The sequence below is a fragment of the Mesitornis unicolor genome, unplaced genomic scaffold, assembly GCF_000695765.1.
Source record: "Mesitornis unicolor isolate BGI_N332 unplaced genomic scaffold, ASM69576v1 scaffold31913, whole genome shotgun sequence".
NCBI classification, from domain to species: Eukaryota; Metazoa; Chordata; class Aves; order Mesitornithiformes; family Mesitornithidae; genus Mesitornis; species Mesitornis unicolor.
Genome location: NW_010173192.1, coordinates 88,364 through 96,736, shown reverse-complemented (window position 1 = coordinate 96,736; position 8,373 = coordinate 88,364). Strand labels below are relative to the sequence as shown.

General features: G+C 39.0%; 1 protein-coding gene across 1 annotated transcript in view; it reads left to right on the top strand.

The window, feature by feature from the left end:
• RFTN1 (raftlin, lipid raft linker 1) overlaps nt 1–8,373 on the top strand; it is a gene marked incomplete at its 5' end in the record, with an annotated part of 55,418 nt that overhangs the window by 259 nt on the left and 46,786 nt on the right. The gene's annotated exons all lie outside the window — the stretch shown is intronic.

The window sequence follows — 8,373 nt, the reverse complement described above, 5'->3', positions numbered from 1 at the left end:
CTGCTGAGTTTTGACCTACATCAGGAAATTATAGCAGAGTTTACTGTGCAAGACTTGATTTTTTAAATTTTTTTTTTGTAGGCTTGAATAGGCTTAACATGTTCTTCATGTTTACAATTCATCTGCAGTTTGGCAGACGACTCAGAAAATAACAAGTTGAAATATGCGCTGTATTTTGGGATGTGTTGTCATGAGAGGCAAACAAACAAGCCCTATGCCTGACAATTTGTAAGGATGGTCCCGTTGGTACCATTTAAGAATTTTAGGTTAAGTTAAGACAGAAGAAATGCTTGCTTAGAAAAGGCATATTTTGTGTTTAGACGTTACAGTAATGCAATTAATTAGAGAACTGTTGTACTACTGCATACTTCTTACATTTATGTGTAGACTGTAGGCCCTTCTTTCCTCTAAACAATACAAGTTCTTTTAGTTTTTCAGTCAGTGCAAACTCTTTAAAAGGATGACTCCCCTGCTTTGTTCAGTCTCTTAAAATGTATGAAGAATATTTTACAGAATCAAAGTCTGAAGATTAATAAACAAGAATACTGTTCATTTATGTTTTCATCTGATTTTAAAAATATCAGTAGAATGTGCTCTTAAGTAGTCCAGAAGGAAATTCAAATGTGAATATTTAAAATGTATATTTATTATTCTAGTGATTTTAATGATTAAAATATAATTTAACATTATCTGACCATCCACAACTCTGCAGCTACCTGTGTTGTTGCAGCCATTCTGTGCAGTTTTGCTCCATTATTTGCATTCCCCAGTCTGCCCATTTTACAGTGACCTGTACTGAAAACTGGGGGATAATGAACCTTCCATTTGTCCATCCTACTCCCACTCTGCACTGATGCTTGAAGGAAAGGATGTAACTGTTTTAGACACCTCTTTAATACTGAAGTAAAACTACCATCCAGTTTGCTATTAGCCTGGTACTCAATGGGTAGCAGTTATAGACAGGGTCGATCCTCAGTCTGTGACTCAAGGAAAAAGTTTTGCATTTCATTTATATAGGCATTAGATGTTGAAGGCAATTTTAGTTTCTAAAATAACTTTCCATTTACCTTGACTTGCTCTTAGTTTTATTAATACAGAACTTGGCTTGCCTGATATTATTGTTTAAAGAGTTTCCCGTTTCATGGTCAAAACATAAAATGTTTGGCTGAAAAGTAGACTTCTTGAGTAATACTGGCCTAAGCTTGCCTGGTTTTGGGGCCTTGCTTTCCCTGCCTACAAAATAGTCTTCTGCAAATAGTGAAAGTATTTACATGCATGAGTTTGCAATGTTAAGTAAGTACTTAAGCACTTCTGCTGGATTGGGGTCCAAGAATTCAGCATCTTCCAGGACTGAGCTGTGAAAACACATCAGGGAAAAGCAGCATCCTTCTTGGCAGAGCGACATGGCCTTCAAACCAGAGCACTCAGTGTGTCACTGCTTCTTGAACTGTATCCAGTAGTTTACATCTGTGCAGAATGATTGTGAAGGAGTACAAAATCTTAATTGCCTACTCTCTCACTTGGGTGCCAGTGTTTCACACACTTTAGACAGCTGTAAATGACTGTACAAAATTGAAGACAGTAGAGAGTCTTGAACCAATTATATTTCCTTTTACATTTACACTCCATTTCTTTGCGTTCCCTTATCTGTCATTTCTGACTGCCTAGGGAAGCGGAAGAGACTTGGTGCAGTGGGAAAAAACAGACAAGGGCCAGAAAGGGAAATGACATCAGTTTGGTGTTTCATGTAGTTTAAATGTTCTTGAGTCTGCCAGGGAGTGTGGGAGAAGCTGCTTCCACAGCGTGGAGGTGCAACGAATGTTTGCATTGCTAAGTGCAATGAAGAAAGATGGGTGTTGCACAGATTTAAGGTAACCATGGCCTGCATAAACACCAGCTGTATTTGAACCGTGAGTTTATCCCATTCTTCTAACAGCTGTGGGGAAAAAAAATATGCAAAGGTAGCAAAAAAAACCCGACATGCTGTTAATATTTTTAATTAACCTTCCTCATTACACTGCTGATAAAGAATTAATGATACTTTTTTTCACTAAGGACTATCAGGTCTCTGGCGTCTGTAGGCTGTCTCTGTATAAAACAGCTGAACTCTTGGGTTAAGGTCTGCTTAGGATATTTGCTGATCAGATGAGCATTTATTTCTGTCATAAGATTTTCGGAGTATAAGTAGTTCAGCTACAGCTGTAGGATGCCTACTACCATCACTTATGCCATGAAGTACAAAGTGGTCCCCTGCAGTTTTCTCTTAACAGTGGCACCAGGCATTCATGGGGAGCCAAGGAATCCTAAAAAGCTCTGTACCTCAGTGTGGGGCCCACCTTCAGGCTTCCTGGGCACTTTCTGCAAAACACCTGAGGCTGAAACTCCTTGCTTACACAGGTGTTTCACCACGGATGACTCCAACAGTGCACACTTCATCTGTCACTTGTCCACCTTGCTATTTTTGTTGCCTGAGTGGAACACAAATGAATTTGTTGTATTAGTGCCTTTTTGGGACAGTAACGCCAATTCTGCATACATGGAGACAGAATCAAATACTTGAATTAGTCTTTAATCAGTGTTGCACCTATGTATGTTAGTTTTATGTTTTAAAATGAATGCTACTGACTCACATTTGGAGGACTTTGGCTTAAAGCATTGCCTCTCCAAAGATGAGAAGCTATACGAGCTGCAGCAGATGATGTGAGTTAGGAACTACATACTGCTGCTATCATTGAGATTGGCAGTGCCTTAATTTTTTCAAGAATATAATGAAAAAAGTAGTGCTTCGACATGTTATTAATGAAAACTCGTGGGAAAAGTATCTGTTAGGGTTACTCCTCCTATTATGCCATTTTTCTGGAATTTTAAAATAGTGTGAATTTGCACTGTCACTGTACATTTAAGGTGACTTCTGAAATCGCTAGGATAGTTTTGTGTCTGTACTGGTATCTCTGTGAGTTAACTATCTTAGCTATCTAATCAGTGCTAGTAAAGAAGGAAGTAGGAGTCTTTCCTGCTCTAGGACATTTGAGGAAACACATTCTTAGCATATATGGAAGCTGTAAATGTTGAAAAGCGAGGTTTGTGTGTTGGAAATATTAGGGAGAATGTGAAAGCAAAGGACAGATTTATTTATTTTTTTTAAATTCAACTTTACAGTTGTTTGCACTACAAAAAGTGGCACGTTCAGTTAAAGTAAATTAAGTAAATGTAAGAGTGTGTCATTCTTTAGAGGCACTGGGCCCAACGGTAGTCTGCCAAGTAGCTAAAGGACTCCGTCATTGCTCTCATTAAATTTAACATAATAAATTTAGATATTTCTGTAGCACCTAACTGCGTTGTGCACACTAACCAGTTGATTGAAAGTGGTTTGGAAGTCAAACAGAATAGCGTAGGTTAAACGAATAATTACTTTAATGCTCCAGTGAATACTTTCTCTCTCTAAATTTCAATGGACTTTTTAATTAAAAAGCAATTGACTGTTCTACTGACTGTGCTGAGTTCTGAGATACCTGAGTTTCTCAGGGAAGGCATCTCTTAGGAAAATATGCAAAGAAAAATTTTCAAGTCCAGGTTTCGACAGTTTTTTTTAAGGCTCCAGGCAGCATGGCCTCTGCTGGTTCACATTGATTCACACTTGAGGAAAGTTGATTCACACTGATTTACACTTGAAGAGAAGAATCTTAAAAAATGGGATATATGGTGGTACCCTGGAAAGTGTGAATGTGACAGCATATTTCTCCTGATGGAAGGTCTGTGCATTTGGGAGGTTCTGGTTTAACAAGATAAGGAGAGTTGTACCTATTTCACTTATGTTCCCCTGAGGAACAGATATAGTTCTTCATGTGTGTAATAATCTTCCTTTCTTTACCCTTTTCTTTCCATGCTCGCTAGTTTTTAATACCGTCATCTCTGTTCAGGTGTCTTGTGCATGTTACTGTTTTGGACAGCAGCTCATGACTGCTGCAGGTAACCTGTTCCCTGCAAAGAAATTGCAGAGTCAGTCGCTGGACAAAATTGTAACAAAACACAGCACAAAGCTGCTTTAATTTATTCCCAGTTCCCTGTAGTGTGATACCTCTGACTGGTGTCTGAAAGATTCAAAATTCAATGTCAATTCAAGTGTTTTCATTTCCCTTTTTAAATACTGTGCACCAGAAAGCAAGTTCCATTCTCCTCTACTAGGAAAGATACACGATCCACTCATAAACTGTGCTCACAGTAGTGTTTACGTGGGTGCAGATGCTCCATTGCACCACAGCAGAGTGAGGCAGGGTCTATAATCTGTATTCTGGAGAGGTCTCTTTCTCTGTGCTTCCATCTGTGTCTTAGGACAACCTTCTGCAGGGTTTGCCTCCAATCAGCAAAGCAATCATCAGGGAAACATTGCCATGGAGAAGCAGACTAAGTACTATAATTTAAGAATAATTTGTTAGAGTAGACTTCTGTGTTTACCTCAAACAACTTTGCAGCTGTCTTTCCTTTCTGTAAACTAATGAGGTGTCAGGTGTGCCAGTGATTTATAATTGATGAGATGATTCTGATTCTTTTTCTATAATTTCCCTATATCTGTTAATCCTGATGAAATGCAAACTTTCATCACTTGGCCAAAAATAATTCTGTTTATCTGCAAAGGAATTTGACAGACTTGAGTTCAAAAGTTTAATAGTAAACCGGGATTTTTGGTTTCTTTTTTTTCCTGGTATGCAATGTGAATTCCAAATGATTTGAATTAATGGTATCTTCTGAGATATAGCTAAATTTTTTCTGTGTCCTCTTTGTCATCTGAATTCTGGATTTACAGAAAGTCTGGATTTATAGAAAATATAATGTAGCGTGATGTAAATACAAAAGATTGAAATTACTTAAACTTGCAATGTGAAATGAATTAAATGAGGCAGTAGCCATTCTGTTGTTTCTGTGATGTTATGTTTGCATTTCCAGTTGTCAGTGTCCACTTGGTATTTACTTAAGTTTGTTGACTGGAGGTTTCAAGCAGCTGAGTCAGGGGAAATCCTGACTTTTCAAACTTGAAAGACCAGCTCTCTCACTCTGTCTTTTTCCAGTCGTACTAAACTCCCCTCTTAACAGAAGTGAACAGCTCTTTCCATGAAAGGAAGGAGACCTGTATTACACCAAGGAACTGATGAAGTATGAAAAGACATAATTACATGGGGAAGAAGCAGCAGCCTCTGGAAGTTTTGTGCTTTGTGAAGTCTTAGTTTGGTCCTCTGGCATTTGGATTTGCACATTTGCCTTCCAGAGGCAAAGGAAAATGTTTCTAAAAGCATCCAGACAATTAATCAGATTTCTGACTCTTAGCTGTTTGAGACACCTTCTAGCCCTGAAAAGGTTTTCTTCTTTTGAAGTTCTTTTGATGGGCACTTGAAACAGAGAGTTATTGCTCTGACTTTGTGTACAATTCAGTGGATAGAGCCTTGAGCCATGACCAGTGCTTCTGCCTGGCACACCTGTATTTCAGTTCTGTGGATATTTCTTCATTTTCCTTGTGAAAATTTGTCCATGCCACACTTGACCTTGAGTGGCACATCACTGTATAAAACACACCCAGTGGCCTTGAGCTTTCTTGGAGCACACACTGCCACATCAGTTGCATCCACTGCTCCCACGTCATTTGCAATCTTGACAAGAGCGCCCTGTGTCCCCTCCTCCATGTCAGTGGCGAAGATGTTAAACATAACAGGGCCCAGTTTAAAGACCCCTGGGTGGGGACTTCACTTGTCACTGGTCTCCAGTCAGGGCATCACTGTTAACTATGGAACTGGTTTTTACTCATCTGGTTTTCCAGACTGGAGTACCCTAAACTGCATGCAAGAATAGTGTGGGAGCCAGTGCCAAACCTCTTGCTAAAATTCCCATCGATGACAGCCACTGCCCTCCCTCTGCTCATTCACAAATCCACTTGTTTTAACATGAAAGGCAGTCAGGTTGGTCAGGTTTCCTGCTGACTGTTCCCAGCGTCCTTCTACTTCATGGGCACTGAAATGTGCTACTAAAGATCTCTGCAGAAATGCAGGAATTCCGGTTCTAGGCATTTCAAAACAATACCGTCTGACAATAGTAGCAGAGATCTCCAGTGTTGCTGTGCTTGCTTGAGTTGGCAAAAGTGGATACTTTGCATTGGTACAATATATTTGTAACTGAAATCTAAATACACATGTGTGAATACATGTATATGTACCCGTTTTGTTTTCATGTAGGATTTAGGCTTGAAGGTGGCAAATGTCTGACCTTGCCTTCATGAGCATTAGGAACAAACATGTTTTGTGTGCAAAAGCAGTGAGTGTTGTTGCTCCCAGCAGGCTGGTTTCAGCTTGCTGAAAAAATAATATTTATTCCATACCCAGGAGTCAACAGATATCTTCTTTTAGCTCAAGGGACAATGGCTTGAGTTTTTAAAGCTTGTCATTTGTTTCAAGTTCAAAGAAATACATATTTCCTCACAACAACTTTTAACATTGACCCAAAATAAATGTTCTTTCATCTGTGTTCTTGAAGTTACAAACACTGCACATTAAAGATGCCTATGTATCCATACATGCCTGAACTTTTCTCAAGAAACTCTATATGCTGCCATTTTAAAAAGTTTATGAATTTTACTAACAAATAATATAAATTCCAGTGATAAGTTTTCCTATATAAGAAAATTCCTAGTAAAGAAAATGCTTAGGTAAGTAAGTTAAAATGGTGTCACGTGGGTTAGAGTTGAGGTAGTTATGATACAGTATACCTGCTTTTATTTTTATAAAAAATGGTATGTTTATTGGGTGGGCATCATAAAACCTGTGAGTTTTTAATTGCTGCCTTCTTGGTTTTCAGATATTCTAGTTTTGCTAGATTTTTAGCCTGGAGTTATACAGATACCAACTGCTCACGTTAATCATCTTCATCTGGTTTCATTATTTTGTAATTTAGACCACTTTGTTATACATGTACAGTTAGATTTTGAACTGTAGAGCTATTCCTACGTAGTGGAAAATCTCAAAACTGCACTTATATTCCTAGCGTCATCTTAATCAAGTAATTTTAGTTATTTTCGAGTGTCTGCACAGCTTACAAATGTGCTTTTGGCTTTCCAAATTCATGGGCATAGAGAACTTCAGGAAGATGAGGACTAAGTGTTGGCTCCCTCATTTCCTTCTTGTATGTGAAAAGGATTGGAAATCCAGTTTGTAACAGACACCAAGTTGCCAGCTTTAATAGTTACTGTGTAAGTTACTGGTACTCTGCAGCTGGTTATGGTTTATCTACCATGAAATGGTGCTTAACTGCAAACAGCATGTACAGGAAATGACAGCCTACTGAAACAACCATCGTAAAATATTTTTGGCCAGTGAACTTCCAATTATAAGTGCAAATCTTATTTATTCTGTTTATTTTTTTCTTCTTTACTGGCACTAGGTGTCCTGTTTAGAATTCAGGACTCCAGTCTTTTAAGACTGTGGTCCTCAGTCTCTTGTATATCAGTAACACTTGAGGGTGGTACCCTCTACCCTGGCCCCGACAGGCCTTCAAACACAATCCTTCTGCAACAGCAGCAGGGAGACTGAAATTTCCTCAGCACTTTGCCACTCCGTGGTGGTCACAGAGGGTGCCTACAGTGACAGAAAAACCCTTATTTAGGAAAATCAATAGATAAACAAACAATGAGATACGTAAAAAAGGAAGGAAAACGGGCAAAAGCCCAGGATGTATAAGATACAGTGACATTTTGTGTCAGTCCAGAACCAGTGGGTATCCTCTCCTGGGGTGGTGGGCAGGAAACTGCCCTTCCCTATGCAGGTGAAGTGGTGGCGTTGTTGGTGCTGTCCCTTCTGTTTCCTCTCAGGTGTCACAAAATTCATTACAGTGAGCGCAGGGCATTGCGATGAGTCAGGGCGTGCCAGCTTCTCCGGTTCGTCTTAGCTTTCTGGAAGGGTATGGCTTTACTGTATCCAGGTGTGCTTCTCTCGGGGCTGGGCCATTTCTAATTAAACCAGGGATTTTTTATTAGAGGAGCAAAGGTGATTAAAAAACCTCAAAGGTTTGCAGACAATGAAGGGAGGAAGATTCAGTTTTCCAACCTAGGAGATGGAACAGAAGAGGAAGAAATTGCTGACTGTACTTGCAGAAGAAAAGGAAGATCTTTCAAACTGTAGGGGGTTACATTTTTTTTTTAATTAACTGATCTCAGTATTTCTCTTTTGCTTTCTGTTGAGAAATATTTTCTGATGGGAAAGTGGAAGTTAAGTTTAAATAAAACCATTGCTTTAATTTTAAAGTCCATTTATCCATTGGACTCCCAGTAACTTCCTGTACTGTAAAACTGGTAAGAGACTTCAGAGTGTGAATTATTGGTTTTACTTCTAAACT